Below are 15,132 nucleotides of genomic sequence, written 5' to 3'. Positions count from 1 at the left end.
TTCTTGCTACAACTCCATCGGGTTTTCCGTTAGCCTGTTGTCTGCTCTCAGACTTCATCTGAATTACTGATGTGTAGCTGATAACACTTCCAGGTTTGTGCTTGATGAGAAGCAGATTTAAATGGTGCTTTATCTGTTTCTGTGATGTATGAATTTTTCCTCTGAAAACTGAAGAAGATTCACTGGGTTCTTTCATCCACTTCTTTGCCAGGACAAGATTGCCTCTATCCCTTAATTCAGAGTAGGTTATGTAGAGTAGAAAATAAGGAACATATCCACTACATTAAAAAAATATGGATGAAAGGTAATGAGCAGCACAGCCGGTTTCAGTCACGCCTAAGTTTGGACCACTAAAAATATAAAATAAAAACTAGTAATACACCAATTGTTGGCTATTTTAATGGGTCACACTGCTTCAGGTTTCGCATCCTTTACAGAACAGTCTCTAATATAGACTTAGAAGAAATAGCACTAGCACAACTTTTCTGACCATCTCAACAAAAGCAGCATTCTGGAACTGTCGAGGGCTTAAGGTTAAAGTCTTCTGCACCGTATTGCTGTCTGTCTATGTTTATCCAACACCTAGCCCTGAGACCAGAAAAATCCATTGCATAAATCCAAGTGACAATCTCAGTGGTAATATATCCCCCACCACCTGACTAAGTCCAGGGAGGGGAATCAAGTCGTAGTATTGTCTGGCTGGCAATCCTAAAACATCACAAAAAAGTATCTGCGGATTTGGACCACATTTATCTAGGGGATGAACAATACCCATATGTTCACCAGATGACTACAGAGCTGGGTTGATTGAGTCAAAGTTTAAGGCCGCAACAAAGGATAACTTGTTTCTTCAGGACTGGCTTTGATTAGATTGCTGTTTACAAAGAAATTTTTAAAAAATGAATATTCCAAAACACGTGGGAGGATCATTGTTCCTTGTTATCTTTTTATTTATTTTTCAGATATGTTCTATTAAATGCAATTGTTTTATGGGCTAATTTTCATTAGGCATTTATTTCCATTACAGTGACTCACAGTTGGAATTATAGCATGTGTAGTTCTCTTAATTCAGAGGCCAGAAAACTGAAAAATAATTCTGAATAGAAATGTCAGGAAATGTATATGCTCACTGTCATAGTCTCAGTCTACATACATATATGCCCACACATGCACACACAGGCATAAAATAAAAAAGATCTTTTAATGAATTAATTAAAGCACACGCATGCACTTACATGTATACCTGTGCATATATGTAAGTAATGTGCTGTATAAGTAGCGATATTTAGATGTGTGGTAGTGATATTTAGTAGCATAAAGATGGGTGCGTATGTGTGAGTGTGTGTGCATAAAATTCCAATTTCTTGTTCTTCATCCATTAAGTTACTTAAATTTGGAAGGGAAGGGACAGAAGGATCTGGGTTTTGTTTTGTTTTTCACATCTGAAATGAATGGGGTGGAAGTGTTCTGCATCATAATTTCCTTAAGCAAAATATTAACATTCTTTTATGTTCCAAAGTCTTTCTCTCAAACACTGTAAATATTATCTATAGCAAAAACATTAGACTTTTAACAATTTTCCCTGGATTAATGTGTGCTATGTACTTCCCGGAAATAGTAATCATCTGGACTCTGAACATACTTCTTTTATGTTTATGTAAATGGAAATAATGTAAATAAAAATCTCCTTTATTCTTTTGTGCAGGCTACTTACACCTTGAGTTTAATGGAGATAAACTGCACCCTGAATAGGTGAGGAAAGACAAGAGGTAGGCAGGGAACAGGTCCAAAATTTTTGCTGTTGATCTGCAGAGTATTACAGGCTGAGAAATAACTTTTCCCACAGAGGTGGAAGGATGCAGCATAGAATCCTGTGTTTCCATGGATCAAATGGCTTCCAAGGGCTGCACCTGGAGTGACTCGCTGAAGGAAAAATCTTTCCCAAAGAGAATAATAAACTTGCAGAAACTGGAAGAAAGGCTAGCTGTAACCTAAACGTGCACATTGGTAAGTTTGCTTAATCATTACCAAAGGTTTAATTACATAATTGTTTTTCTTAGGAGTAGAATCATTGAATTGGTTAAAATAATGTTTATTTAATTAAAAATGAAATTATAACCCATTATCTAATGCAAATAATCTAAAAAGCTGGCTAGAAAGGGGGTGAGAAAGCCGTCTAAGTTTGACAAAGCCACTTTGGTGACACTCACAAAATACTCTGATGCTGTTACAAGGTCACAACATGTTGCTAGATAAGTGTCTAGATGTCTGAGTGATGAAGGGATGAAAGTACTTGCCGTTTGCAATGTTGCATTTATGTATCTCTGTTGGTAGGAGAGGGACATACTGCAATTCAGTGGGGCCACAAATATCACAATGATGCATGATTTTCTAACATTACAGCGGCAAACCCCCCACAAAATAGTGTAGAATAAAAGCAACACAATCCACGTAACATAAAAATCATTGTTTCTTGGAAAGTGGGAAATTTAGCCAGATATTAGGGGTTTTTTTGTTTGTTTTATTTTTTTAACTATAAGAGCAGTAAAATCCTCTAGCAGGCTGCCCAGAGAAGTAGTGGGATGTCTGTCTGTGGAGGTGTTCGGCAACCCGCTCTGGTTCGACCTGCTCTGAGCAGGGAGTTGGACTAGGTGACCTCTGGAGGCCCCTTCCAGCCTGAGCTGGTCTGTGGCTCTGGGGTTGCATGATTCTGATGAACCATCGGAAGGTTTTAAAACCCAACTAAAATCATGAATTCATCATCTTGCCTCTCCTGTGTTGTTCAGGCTGTTGATTTACCGTGGAGGTTTTATTATTTGTATTCACATCAGTGCCATAAGCTTTGTTGCCTTCTCTAGTTAGCTGCACCCCTCTGCTATGTTTAGGTACCACCACGTTGGATCCATGCATCTTCTTCTGCTCTGGGGTCTCAGTAGACTCCTGGTTTTAAGCCTATTCATCAGTAAAGGGTTTGTCAGCTATTACTTTATGGACATAAGACCCAACATTGATCATTCCTGAAATATGTTGACTTTGTTGTAAATAAATAGCTCGGTCTGCCACAGGACATGTCGGATTTTCTACAATTCTTTATATATATTGCAGACAATATTTGAATACCGATAGTTACTTGAAGTAACATTAATTAATCTTTCAAGGTACCTTCTAAATGGGGAAAGTAAATAAACAATAAGAATGATATTCAGAGTCCCTTGGAAAGAGACAAAAAAAAAAAAAAAGAATAAATGAAGTTGAAGAATTTGGAAAAAAAATTTCCTTGGTCTGATGTGAAAGAGCACAGACACTGCAGTGAAAAGTCACTCCTAATAATTCTCAATACCAATTGTGAGAAACATGTACAGCCATGCATGTGTGATATAGATGTGTACACACACACACACACACACACACACACAAATGCATGGATAAGCAGTGAGCTTTATCACCACAACTGTCCTTCTGGGATGATTGGGAGTATGTAGATGACCAAATATCAAACAAATTCTTAATAAGATTTCCAAGTAAATTTTCCTACAGATTTGTTCTCCTGCAATTTTTCATTCACTTCTTAGAAAATAAGATCCTCAGTCATATGTTTTGCCTCATTCAATGCTTTGGGTATTGGGACTTTTGCCCAATAAAAAAGCAGAAGTCCAACCTTACAACAGGAACTTCCATGTAATGTATTTATCACGTTATGCCAGACTCCAACCTTTTTTATTTTTTAATCCAATGGAGTATACAAAAAATATTAGCTGCATGATAATGGAGAAATTAAAATTATGGCAACGAATTAGCCAATATTAGCATATCTATACAGAAAAATATTGAATGATAACTTTTAAGATATTCAAAATGAAGTATTTATCGGGCAAGTCCTCCAGCCACACCACCCAAGTAGCAGAAGGCAAAGGCGGGGACTGTCAAAGCCAGGTTGGATGGGGTTTTGAGCAACCTGGTCTAGTGGAAGGTGTCCCTGCCCATGGCAGGGGCGGTGGAACTAGGTGATCTTTAAGGTGCCTTCCAACACAAAACATTTTATGATTCTATGGTTCTTTGATTCAATGATTTACTAAGTTGGTTAAAATTTGACTTAGAACTAGTCTTCAGTTTTGTTAAAGGTATATAAAACATATGGAAAAAAATCTGACATAAAAAATATTTTTATATATTTTGATCTTCTGCCCCTCCAAGCAAAATATTTCTAAAAATTCCAGAAAGATGAGAAGCCACCTAAATCTTGTGCATCTGTACAGGCACATTCAGAACTCACATCAGCATGAATAACTATGGTTAATGTTTTTGAAGATGACATCATATGACTAGTACACATTTGCTTTATCAAAGAATGATAGAATTTTTTAAAAAAGTGAATATTTCAAAAGCTTTCCTATCCTAACTATGATTTTATTTTCTGTTGCATTATAATAACCATTAAAAGGCAGACAGTGATTTTAATTCAAAGAAAGAAAAATATGATTTGAGAAGTGTTGAAACAGGTATTGCCTTTAACCACTTTGTTTTCTTTTTTCTCTTCTGAAACAAAGAATTCCAGCAGTCTGAACAAAATTTCCAGTTTCCTGTTTTAAATGAAGATTGCTTTCATCAAAGTTTTTCCAATATGCAAACTAATAAACCCACAATTTATACTCACATCCAAAGGTCATACAAGGGAAGCACTTTCCAGGCCTCCCTTCTTCTATTTTCATGCCATCTGTTTGAAACATCACACTTCTTTAGGAACTAGTCACCCTAGTCTTCCCTTATAGTCAGTGAATCATGTCAACTGAGTGCGTAGAGATTCTTCCCATCTATTACTTTAGAGAAACAGTTTCAGGAATGTTAGTTTAAGCCTAGGCCTGAGGTGGGTATCACCTTACCTAACAGGAGGACTGCAGTATAGGTTTATACGTCCTAGGTCCTCCTTACAGCTGATAAGAGAGAAGTAAGCACTTTCAGCATGCTTCGGTGTGGGAGATAAATTGCTGTGCATTTAGCTGAAGCTCCTGAAAAGACTGGCAAGTAGAAGCTTCAAAACCCAACCACTTGCATTGTAATTCTAATAAAATAAGTATTTAAAGCAAGTGCAAGATAAGACTAGAGTGCAAAATCATTTTGCAATAATATGTCCTTTCTTTCCTTGCATTCTGCTTAATTAATATGAATGATGTGTTTGACTTATCAAAAGCTTGAAATGATGTTCCTGCAATCTACTTTCAATTCTTATGTTAAACCTGCAAGTATACTTAGCTTCAGTATGCATTTTATAATTGAAACATACTTTGGATATTGTTGTTATTATTAAAGTCATATTTATGAGTGTATATTAATTATTATAAGATGAATAGAAGTTTGAGAGATAATTCTGTCAATCTGATTGTCTAATACTAAGGCAATTATTTTTCAGACCTGTTCTGTACATACTGATTAAATTCTATAGTTCGAAAAGAAAAATCCATATGCATATTTTATTTTATTTTTCCAGTTTTCATTTCTTAATGACCTCAGGACAGGGTATTTTGAGGGGATTAATGAGCTGCTAGAAGATGTTCATTGCCCAAGGTATAGAGATTTAGCTTAGTCATTAATACTGGGGAAATATTTTGTACTTCGATCATTGCTGTCAAGTTTCTTAATGTATTCAGACTTTAAATAAGCTCTTAAAGACTGTGATAAAGCAAATTTCAAACTTGAAGCATCTGACAAGACTCACATTAAAACAACCTCCTAGGAAAAAAAAAAAATCTTCTTTAGCATATATCTCTCTAGCCCCTTATCTAGTTTTTTTCCTTTCTATCTGACCTACTTTTCTCCTGCACTTGTCCTCTGAAGTCCTTCAGTAATCAGGCTGTACATCTTTCTAAAGCCCATGAGCAAGGTTTTTGGCCTTTGGCTGAAAAACTGGAAATATCAGTACTGTCATATAGCCCACTGAAAGACAGATAGGCATTCATGTGAACTGAACAAATCTCTTTCTTGAGAGAGAGAGAGAGACATATAAATGCATATGTACACACATTGGTGTACATAAGTGCATGAAAATACACAAGCACGCACATTTAACTTTTTGCTGAGACTGCTGACACAGCATAAAATATTCAGACTAGGACTTCCTTAAAGGTAAAGAACAGAAAATCTCACTTTGTAGCTCCGATTTGTATTAATCTGCCTGTGATAACTTTACAAGAAAATGTAAATTGAATAAAAAAAATTGAATTCCACTAAGGTTTTCTTGTCATGCTAAGCAAAAAAAAATGGAGTATAATAAGAATTTGCGATATAATTTCCTCCTCACTTTAAAAGAATCCAAACATGGTGACTTGAGCCTTTTTTAATCTGTGATTTAATTCAGAACTTTTAGTCCACATAACGTCAAGCTTCATGTTTCTATCTGCTTGGTTTATTTGTTTTTTAAAGGCAGGGTCAGATTTTTACACATGCAGTTGTGGGAGCACCTCTTTTGGATGGAATATGCTCCAACACAAGACAATATCTGCATTGTCATCCTCATTATTGAATTTCTGCAGGAGAAAGTGAGCCTACCTTTCCTTTACAGCTAGGACTCCATAAAAGCCCAGCTGGTGGAGAAGCCTCTGACTCAGATGAGCCCTGGGCTGCCCCGATACAGCCTCTTCCTCCTCCAGTTTACAGTCTGTTCTGGTGCCTTTCAGCACATCAGTCTCACCTCTTCTTAAAGCAGGAAGACAGCATAACGTCCTGGCTTAATAGTTTGCTACAGTCTAAGGCAGTGGAAGTTTAATCTTTTACCAAAGTCTACTGGCCAGCTATCCTGCCTGATATCAAAATTGCTCACATGCATTTTAGATCAAGGACATGGGACAGTTTTCTTGTTAGGATCCAGTTAGATAAGCCTAGCACCTTTTCCAGACACTTTCAAACCATGCCTGAAGCACCAAATTTAATCTGCATGTGTAATCATGAGAACAGCAGCATTATAGTTATAATCATAATCTGTTGAATGAGAAAATACCAATCTTCTTGAAGGCTGCTAGTGTCCACCCTGCTGATTCAATTGTCTAATTCAGGGAGATGAGTGAGGAGGAGAAAAAGTGAATCACAGACTGGGTTTTATTTAAGGGCTTTATTAATTTAATGAACTTTCTTTGTCAACTTTATTAAATCTTTGCTGCTCTTGCAAGCGCATGAGGTTTAAATATATATAGCCTATGCTAAATTTATACTATTATTACCAGTGTTTGGCAGTTTTAAAGTATTTACCCGACCGCTAACTTGAAGTTTCTCCTACTGTTAAATGTACCTGGGAAAATGACAGCATGTGGCTTGGAACAGGTTGCCCAGAGAGGTTGTGGCTGCCCCATCCCTGGCAGTGTCCAAGGCCAGGTTGGATGGGGCTTGGAGCAACCTGGTCTGGTGGAAGGTGTCCCTGCCCATGGCAGGGGGGGTGGAACTACATGATCTTTAAGGTCCCTTCCAACCCAAACCATTCTGTGATTCTATGATTCGTATTTGTGTCTTGGAGCCTGCCTGGATGTGCTGAGTTCACAAGTAGGAATATAATTAATTTTTTTTTTTCTAAGTTAATTTATTGCAATTCATCTTGAAATTTGAAGGCAAGCTGAGTTGACTCTTTCCTCAGCATCATCATGAGTAATACATTTTCTGCTGGTCACCTTCTGCACTCCAGTATCTTCATATCACACTTTCAAAGTAACTTTGAAACCATCTTTAAGGTACTTTCCTAGAAAGCAGGACTTGGCAATTCAATTCATGATTTGTGAGTCAGAACTATCTTTCTTGAAATGTGTCAGGTGTAGAGTACTAACAAGGTTTAAAAAAAGAGAAATCTCGTTTGCTTTTAAAGTAAGTAGACATTTATAGTACTGAATGCACATCAGGAGCACATCTGTCTTTAAAAATACCACATATGACATCTGTCAGAGAGCTTGTTTATGTAGGTAAGCTGTAAAATCTGCTCTGATAGAGAAAGAAATTAGGTAAATTTCCTAGTGGTTTTGGTCATAAACTGATTTTGAGAGACAGTGTTTTTTTCTTCTTTATATGGAATTTGTTATTCAGATATTATTTACAAAGTGGATCGGTACAGCCTATTTAGATGCCAGATAGAGACATAATTTCAATACAGTCTTTTTCATGTTCAGTACTGTGGCTTCTTTGATGATTAGAGCTTTTTTTTGTTAAACCACAATAAAGTGGTTAAATGGATAGTTTGATTTAAGTTCTGAGGCACCTCACTGGGCAGTGTACTGAAACACTGACTCAGTTTACCAACATATGAAAATGGTGAGTCAATCTATTCCATAGAGGATCTAGAAAAGGCAAACATTTCCCTATATAATGATGAATGCTGTCTGATTTGATGATTCACCAGAAAATCTCCCACCTGTTTTCTAAGATGGTGTATTTCAGTGAGCATTGTTTCCTGTGTTACAAATGCGTTCTGCTGCTGTTGTTTCTGTGTGCATATGTTACTCATGTTTCGTTCTAACCAAACTGGATGTTAATGTAGCACACGTATCTGACACCTGCCAGTCACTGTCAAAAAATAGGATGATCAAGTAACAGTAATGGAAGAAACAGCAGATGTGAATCAACCCAGTACCCCTCACTTTTTCATCCAGTTTTAAATATTTTCAGCTGTGTGAATTTGAGGGAAATATGCAACTTGGACCAGAATTTGCTTTTGCTGCCAGAGTCCCTGCTTAGTGGTTGTGGTGGTAGTGATGATGATAGCAGGCCCAGAAGCAATGTTGTGAATCTCCTCCTCATCACAGAATCAAAGAAAGGTCTGTGTGCTACAAGTGAAAGATATGCAGTTGATTTAGCTCCTTGCAAGACTATTTGTTTCTCTGAAGGCATTCCTTGCTTTGATCAATAAGTTATCATAAATAAAAAACATAGCAATTGCATAAAAGAGTCTTTTTCTTTGGAAGGAATAATGTATCCTAAAAACTCGGCAAGCCCATAATCTCTACAATGTGGTATGGCTCCAGATCAAGGGCAATCCTTCCTGCTATTTCCTGGTGTATAGATAGTGCAGTTGGATGATTTGTGAGATGTTTTGTCTTCTTCTAGGAACAGCCTGCATAGTAAAGTTTTGGTGTTTTTTTTTTTTCCCCCAACTAAGTGTAACCCCTTGCTTCACCATAATAATGACAGTTCCAGTGTTCAAAGTAAATTATTTAATATTGGATAAATAAAATGTTGCATTCAAGGTGGAAAAAAAATATTTTTTTCCTGATTTATATAAGAAGAGTTTAAATGATCTGTCCAAGAACAGTTAAAATACATGACAACAGTCCAGATTATTAAAGTGTTTGGAACCATACAAAATGGGAAGCAGAGATGACCTCCCTCCTCACTAGTGCTCTAAGTAAAACACAGATAGACAAGAAACTGTCTCACATACCTTGGAATTACGCAAAGTAGATTTTTCTACCATTGTCCATACAATCTTTCCTTTACTGGAAAGAGTCAAATTTTCTCTCATGGATTATAATACTTCTGTGCACACAGCACACCTGACGTGTGCAGCCACTTGAAGAATGTAAAAATGTGTAATTTAGTTTGTAGAGCTGTTTGTAGAACTGATGTAAGAGACTGGATAATTTTTAACAGTTATATATGATAAAGTGTCTTAGAGTAGCATGTCCCACGGCCACCTTACAGAAAAGCAAAACCACTTGGACTGTTCTGCCTCCCAGCCACAATTAGGATAATCTCTTCCTGGGATGTTTGCTTCCTCTCTGTACCCTGCAAGGATCTCTTGTGTCCTCTTGGAGTCAGGGAGATAAATCTTAACCTATAGTCACTAGGGAAGAAGGGTCTTAAGGTGCTGAAGGGGAGAGTTCAAACAAGAATTAGACCTTGCTCACTGGATTGCAATTTACATTGTTCTTTGACATTTGAGAAATCATTTAAGGACTCCCCCCACATTTTATAGAATGAAGAAAACACTAATTAAAAAGCATATAGCTATAGTTTGTGTTGGCTTGCAGCAAGACAGCACTTACAGAAGCAAAAAGAAAGTAAGTTGGAAGGAGAAGAATAATTCACGGTTTACATGGCAACAACCTTAGTCTCCTATGGCACCAAGTAGTACAGGTTCTACAGGATGTGATCCACGATGCAGAGTAGAAATATAATTTCACCTTTCAAGACAGTTCCCCCCAAATAGCTAAACTGTCTGCAATTATCGAACCACACTGTCTCTACACAGGGAAGCGACAGAAATAATTGCTCAGCCACACCACAGAGGACACTGTGCTTCATCCTTCACCTGTAGAATTCCCATTACGTAAGATATATATAACATCTGGAAAGAGTTATACAATACTTTGATTCTATTTATGAATTGTTTTGTCATGGACAATACAAATATCCTGTAGGGGAAATCAGTCTTTCCATTTATTTCTTGCATTTGTTTCCAAATATGAACAGTATGTGAGAAAAATTTGTTAATCAAGGGTTATTGCAACATCATTGGCATTAGGCTCTCCAGCTACAGTGAACCAATGGCACTTCTGTCTTAGGTTACCTTCACCCAAAGCAAATGAACAAAGAAACTAATGTAAAAATGTTTTGAGCAAGATAAATTCATGTATCTTTCAATGTGAAATACAGAATATTCTGAATAGTTTGGGATTAAATTACATTGCTGCTGTGGCTGTTTGGTAGGTATTGTCTTAGTACTCCACCAGTATTAGTTACAACTCCATTGAGATTAATGATTATTCCCCCTTCATTTCATAATACCTGAAGATTGGAAACAACTTGTTTAAACATAATTAAATTCCTTCAACATATTCCGTCAGTAGTTAGCCTTTGCAAACCAACATAATCACGCACTTGAAGAGACAAGCACCTTGATTAAAGATGTAGATTGTTCTTGAATTGCCACTTGAGATATGTTAAAGATACCTAAAACAGTCCTTAACTGTATGACTTTCTTACACAGATATTTAAATTGCTGAGAAACAGATGAGTAATTAGAATAGTAGGCTATTCGAATGAGACCAAAAATTACAATAAATATGAACTTCTTATTCTTGAAAATAATTTGGATATTGATTATTCCATTATACTCCAGAAACATTCATTTTTCAGTTTAATTAAAAGTCTGAATTCACATGGTTTGTTTAACTCCATCAAGCAGAACAGCACACAAGTAGACTATGGTTCCCATAATCAGTTAGTTTAATCTGTTAACTTCTTGAAAATAAATGGGAAGCAGGAATTATTTGCAGCAACTCTGTCAGGACACCTCTTTTAAAAAAATATGTCAAAAAAGTCAATGTATTTTTTTTTTCTTTGTAGAGAAGGCAAATTTTCTACATGTACGCTAAACTAAATGGGGCTTTCCATTTGCAGGAATTTCCTGAAATTATTTCAGATTCCTAGTGCTGTTATGAATCAAAGATCAGGAACTTATCTTCTGGGAAATTATTTGAACTAACCAAACCATTCTGAAAGGAAATCCTAAACTTCCAGAACTTCTTTTTTTCAGAATAAAAATGTTACAGTTCAGTGCTTTTTAAAAAGAAGGAAGAGAAATGGGAGGTGGGGAGGAAAGAGAGCTCTTAGCTGCAACAGAATTGTCTTGTGAAGCAAAGGTCTAGAAACAAGCAGCTGAGCACATAAAGACCGGTTGACAAAACAATTCAGAAAAACACCTATTTCAGCAAAACAGTGGAAGAAAAGCTGACTGCCTATATTGAGGCTAATGAAGAGAAGCAGAAGGCAGAGACTGCTACTAAACTTAAGGCTTTACCAGTGAAAGACCAGATAGGCGATGTTTGAAAGAACAGAGCTTTCAAGGGCACTAGCAGAAGCTGAAAGGACTCTGGAAGCTTATTAATTGTTCTTTCTATCCTCTCCCAAGTGCCAAAGAATTCTCTGACTAACCTATCATCTGTATTTTACTTTTTCTTCCAGAATACTTTTGCTTCTCAGACAGAGCTTACTATCCTGTTACAGTTACCCTTGGCAAAGGGACAATCACACGCTGCTTTCTTCTCTCTACTTATAATGCACATACAAAATGGAAAACATTTACGTCAGAAAAAAAACAATACAAAACCCACCTGATTTTTATGTCAAGCATAATCAAAATGGGTATTATTTCCTGTAAATATTTCAGACTTGCGTTGGTTTTTATTTTTTTTCCTTCCCACTTTGGCAGCTACTTTTTGTACTTTTTTTTTAAATTAGGATAAAATAATTTCTTCAATCTCAAAGTCCATATCTTTAGACTACTGTTTTGGAATACAAGTAGTAAAATTCTTATGTTTCTCTCTTTACCTTATATATGAAAGTATATCTATGAAAATTCTATGTATATTCCTAGGAAAGTTTGCATGTGCATTTAAAGAAGAGAATGCAGTCAAGTGCAGCTTGCCTGAAAATACAAGAAAAAAATGCAATCAAAATCTCATGGTCCCATTTGGAAAGTTAAAAATACTTCTGTAAACCTTTTATGCTTAATCAGTTATTGAGATAGTTATTAATTTCTTCATACTGATTGTGAAGTGTTCAGTAAATGAAAAAGATCTGTAATTTATAACATAGTGAAATCCTTTGGGTTTTAGAGCCTCTTAGCTACTAGACTGGTCATCTAGCATATGGTGTCAAATAAGGTGAAAAATAAGTTAAACATTTGGGTATTGAAGGCAGTTTATAAGGAAGAAGCATCCCTCTCATTTTAATATTTTGTTGCTGTTTTCTTGTTTTTGTTTTGTTTTTCTTTGCTTTGATTGAAGTTAGACTAATTAAATTAGAAGAAATTATTTTTTAATTTGGAATATTTTTCAGGAATTAAATTTTTTTCTCAAGTTCTTTGTGGAGGGAATGCAATAGTCTTTCATGTTTTCATGACTGTAATAAGAGTAACAGCTTACTCTGATGATGGCTTAATGCAAGGTGCTGGAGGAATAAACAGTTGATGAATGCAGAGATTTGATCGCACCTAATTTCAGTGAAGTAATCAGTTTTTACCAATATCCCATTCTCCTCCAAGCAACACTCAGGATAATCTTCCACCTTTTCTTTGGATAACTATTTCCTCAGTTTTTCACCAACGTAGTTGCAGTGGGAGATCTACCATCCATGGAGAAATTCAGAGTGATTCACCCAGCTGAATAGAAGCTATTATTTTACGCTTGATAATGACCTTGCTTAATTACAACTGAAAGCACAACCTGACTTCACAGAGCAAGCTGGTGAAAAAGCAAAGTATCAGCTGTCTACCACGCCACCTGGTACCCTAAATCCTTCTCCGGCAGTTCTTTAACCTGGGGAATAGTAGAGAGTAAGTGTCTGCTGCTTTGGCTCCTAACCTCCTCCTATCCAGAAACAGCCAACTGTGTCATTTCTTATAATACTGCATTTCCCTGCGGTACCTGGTGCGGCAAAACACCTAACGCTGCTGTCCTGCCTTCAAGAGATGACAAGGACAAATTAACATGCCCTTCCTGTCAAGCTGAACTCAGACGGCTGCTGCCAAGGAACCATCCCCTCGCTGCCAGAACCTCTCCTGCGGGGGAGGACGGGGCTCCCTCCACTTCCCACCCACTCCAGAGCCAGGGAAAGTTGATGGGAAATGGCCAAGGCCAGCAGGCAAGGCTGAGCTTCCTCCAGCCAACATGGGAAGCGCAAACAGCACCACCTCGTGTTCTCAGCCGAGCCATTTGTAAGCCTGTCCTGCTGTAAATCATTCCTATAGACTCTTTTCTGTAGTAATTAAAACAACGCTCTTTGCTGTGCCCCTGGGTTAATATAATTTGTTTTATTCACAGCCTAAGTCATTTGCCTCCCTGCAGCACACTGCTACATTATGTCTACCCAGCAGTGTTGAGGGAGCAAGTGGAGTACATTTCAAGGTGTACATAAATCCAGTTCAGGTTATTTCAAATGAAATAATAAGGTAAGTGCTATGTGCTTGACTCCCGTAGGGAAAACTCATAGGAAGATAAAGCAGGATTCAGGAAAATCAAAGCTTTGCCTCAGATTCCTTCATTTAAAAAAAAAAAGTGAGAGGGAGAAATACAAAGACAGAGGATAAAGAACTGGGCACTCTGGAAATGTCATAAAGGACAGAGCCATGGCCACCATGGGAATACCAACCCCTGTTTTGAAGATGGGTACGGATATCATACCCTCTTCTCCAAGCTGATTGAAGTCACAAAGTCCAGTTATTAGCACTGACACTTCTGAAAATCAGAGGAAATTTTTAAAGAACTCTAAAAGGACCAATCTTGGAAATCAAGCATAACAGAAAAAGTCATGAGCCATCTAGTCCAGTTTATCTAGAGAAAGATAAGAATAGGGCAAGTATATACAAAGGTAATATCCTCCCAGCTTCTGGCAGTTTTCCATTTAGAGGGTTTCCTATGTATGTTATGTTTCATCTGTTTGGTAATATGGAGATAACAGATCTTCCAAATATTCCAAGTAGCTTGCAGATCATCCTGTGGCAATGGACTCCATCTCTTGGTTTTGGACTTGGCTTTCACTGGTTTAATGTGATGATCACTTGCTCTGTTAGTGGAAGAGGCAGCAAGCAGTCACTCCCTGTCATCCTCCTTCATACTACTGATGATTTCTGTAGAATTCCTAGTGACCTCTTTCCCAAGCTGAAAAGTCCCACCCTATTTAATCAGCCACCATAAAGAAGCTGTCGTTAAGCTCCTTTGATCATCTTTGTTGATCAAGAATTTATAAAGCTGCATTTAGTTTTGTTCTCCAGTCCTTTCCTAACAATTTGTAACACTTGATTTGATATTTTGAATGCTGACAAGCACTGAGCTATTTCCGTGCAGTCATTTGTCATGACTTCACAGACTATGTGTTTGTCAGCATAGAGTTCATTATTTTAGATAAGAAAATAGGACTGTTTCTCCCCACATCTATAATTTTACATACATTTACACTGAATTCCATCTGCCATTTTAATGCAAAGTCATTCAGTCTGCTAAGGTCCTTTTAAATTTTTTCACAGGTGTCTCTCAACCTTAATACCTTGAGAAAACTTGTTTAATCAGTTTTAATTTGGGTAGAATAAGATAAGTTTTCATGGGAACTTTTAAGTAACGGAGTTTAGGGGTGGGTGGACACTGAAGACAGTAGGGAAGCCAA

The sequence above is a fragment of the Buteo buteo genome, chromosome 15 (genome assembly GCF_964188355.1).
Source record: "Buteo buteo chromosome 15, bButBut1.hap1.1, whole genome shotgun sequence".
In the NCBI taxonomy this organism is placed as follows: domain Eukaryota; kingdom Metazoa; phylum Chordata; class Aves; order Accipitriformes; family Accipitridae; genus Buteo; species Buteo buteo.
Note: the sequence above shows the minus strand (reverse complement) of the source record.